This window comes from Siphateles boraxobius, unplaced genomic scaffold (genome assembly GCF_051911475.1).
Source record: "Siphateles boraxobius isolate OS27281-9 unplaced genomic scaffold, OSU_SipBor_1 130, whole genome shotgun sequence".
Classification (NCBI taxonomy): Eukaryota; Metazoa; Chordata; class Actinopteri; order Cypriniformes; family Leuciscidae; genus Siphateles; species Siphateles boraxobius.
This window is the reverse complement of record NW_027508734.1, coordinates 7,236,949-7,239,950: the sequence shown is the minus strand read 5'-3', so window position 1 is coordinate 7,239,950 and position 3,002 is coordinate 7,236,949.

Here is a 3,002-nt window from a genome sequence, read left to right as displayed (position 1 = left end):
AAGAATCCTCACTTCACGTAGTAGCTTTCAATTTATGTGTGTAATGGAAGAGATTCATATAACACACACACACACACACACGTGGGCTGGAAGAGTTGAAATCATGGTCAGATACATCAAGCCGTTTACAACAGCAATGCAAACTCAGGCATCAACCATCAGGAGTTCATCTCAGCTGCCAACAAATTCATTTGTAAAACATTTCAATTCATGGTCAGTTATTGCAGAAATGCATTTTCATCATTATACTCCAAATATACAGATACGTATGCAAACTGACTTTGCCGCATCAACACAAACTGGATTTGGAAAAGGACACCAGGCTCATGCATAGGTTAACGTTGCGCAGGCCTGCGGATTTCCTACTTCCTGTAAGAACAGGAAGTCTTCCCACCCCTCCTTTAACGCATTGCTCAGGTTTCGCCATTCAGAAAACCAAAATGCAATTTTGCAAAGTAAAGTCAAGGCGCTGTAGTGAACTCAAACTTTTGCTTGCCACAAACCAGAGGCTGGTGAAAGCAAATCACTCAAAAACATTTTTGCCTAAAAAAAAAAATAGATAAAAATGCAGTGGATTGCCTACAACTATTTGCAGCAAACCTTGACAAAATGATATATTTGCACAACAGCATTTAGGCAATCTTCTGACTGATCACAGCAACTGTCAATCTCAATCACTTTTAGCATGAAAAATGATTTCACTCTTCTTCTGGTTCAGTGCTTCTAAGCATTGCATATTTGCGCAGGTTTTATCTTTTCTTGACGGTCCTGTTGCGTGAGGTCAGGGGTGCAGAAACAGAGGAAACATGGGCTGTACAAAGCATTACATCTCACGGACATTAATTGATCTGATGTGTGTGTGTGTGATGGGCTCTTATCAGTTACGCAAGCCAGCATTTACACTATTCCTCCTATGTGCAACCACTCCCTCTGTATTTGCAGATAGTCTTTTCATCATGAAGGAGAGTTACTCTACTTCATCCTTCTTTCAGATCTTTCTTTGCCATCAGTTGTTTGTGATCCTTTCTGTTCTTTTCCCATGTGGACAAAAACTGCAATCTGGATCAGCCTCGCTCACGTCAACTTTTCAACTTTAAACCATGTGAATCTCTGAAGATATCCTTGGTCTGGATGAGGGCAGTTAACTGGAAAACTGCTCTTGCTCTTAAATGTTGCCTAAATTATTTCCTTTACAGACTTTTACTTTTTTATGATAAGCTGATCAGCAAAAACAAAATGTTTTTTTAAATCACTCTTTCAATTAATATTAATAATAATATTAATAATAATAATTTTTTTTCAGTGTGATTTTTCAGTTTATCTGGCCACATTATTTATTTATACATACATACATACATATATACATTATTTACCACATCACGATCGCAACCTTGATTTACTCTTAGCATGAATAAAATAATTGTACATTACACAATATAAAAATATGTCAAAATATTTTTTAAATATACATAATTTTCTACAATAGTGGCCAAAATTGATAAAGAGGAGCCTAGAAAAATTGGCAAATTCAAACATTAAAAAATAGATTTTATTATTAAAAAGGATTTTATAGCATTTTGCATAGTTGTGCTTGGAGTCAATTGTTTTATTTTTGATAACGCAAAAATAGTTCTGGCCAGACTGTCATACAAAGAAATTATAAACATGCTAAAACAAGAGAGAACCAATGAAATATTAATAACTGATTATGTTGAGCTTTTTCCTTTGAGCTTTTTGTTTTTCTGTGCATTTTTTCTAAGTAAAATAAAAACCTGTACCCTGTAATTTGACTTTTTGCCAAATAATTTTGTCGGATAAATGAAACCTTTAACGGGTGTAGCATTTTAAAAATGTTAAATTTAAAAGTATTTAAATATAAAATATTTTTCTCATATTTTAATCAAACTTGTAAGGTAATTAAGTCAAATATACCCTCCGAACATCACTTTTGGCTAAAGAGGAGAGAGAATTGAGGCAGACTGGAGGTCCAAATTTTTTTTTAATTTCTAATAGCAAAACCTATTATATTAAATGTCATAAAATGTGTTGACGTTATGATAAACAAACCAGTGTTTTATGTATATGGGCCATTTTGGAGTTATGAACATTATTTTGTGTTCTGTTGATGTAACTTATTATTGTAGGTATTTTGTTAAAAAATAAGTTGTAGTAACTTAATGAAATTGTCTTGTAATTGGGCAGTGGAATTCTAGTTCCCAGCATGCTTTACATAGTAAATCAGAGGATTAAATGTTGAAAGTAAGTGTTATTTTATTTGTTTTTTAGTGAAAGAAAAGACCTTTTATTGTTTAAAGCTGTTATGTTTGACATTTATGTTTTACACCAGTGACAAATAATCTCTTGTTCATAAAACGTACATCAATGTACATGCTAAACAAGTCACATTAAGCATGTGCTATACTAGCAGTGTATTTTAATTCAAATAGATAAGATGAATTGGTTCAAAGGCTGCAGTAAAGTTGAGTTGAAACTGGGGGCCGTTTACACAACTAACATAAAACGTTTTGCTTTTTTGCCGTTCATTTACATGACAACGGCATTTTGGGAGCCTTAAAAATGCTAATTTTTGAAAATGGGCTTCAAAGTGTACATTTATTAAAACGACATTATCATCATATGTGAAAATGGTGACGTTATGTACTTGTGTATTACATGTTCAGTCTACAGACGCATAGTGTTTCTTTACAAAGTGACATTGCCAACTACTGGCCTGGCATGAATACACCGTTTTCGCAGATCCGTCTTGAAACTAGCAGATCGTTTCGACAACATTGTCTGTATGTGAAAAACACAAAGGAAATACGTAAACATACCCTTAATTTTAATCAACTTGAGTCCATTTCATTGCGAGAATTTGAGTCCATTCATGCTACGAATGAAGTTCCTCTAAGTCAATGTAGTTTGTTAGTTGAACGTAACTTCATTAGAAGTTGTCATAACTAAAAATAAATTGATGCGAAAAGTTACATTGTTTGTTTGTT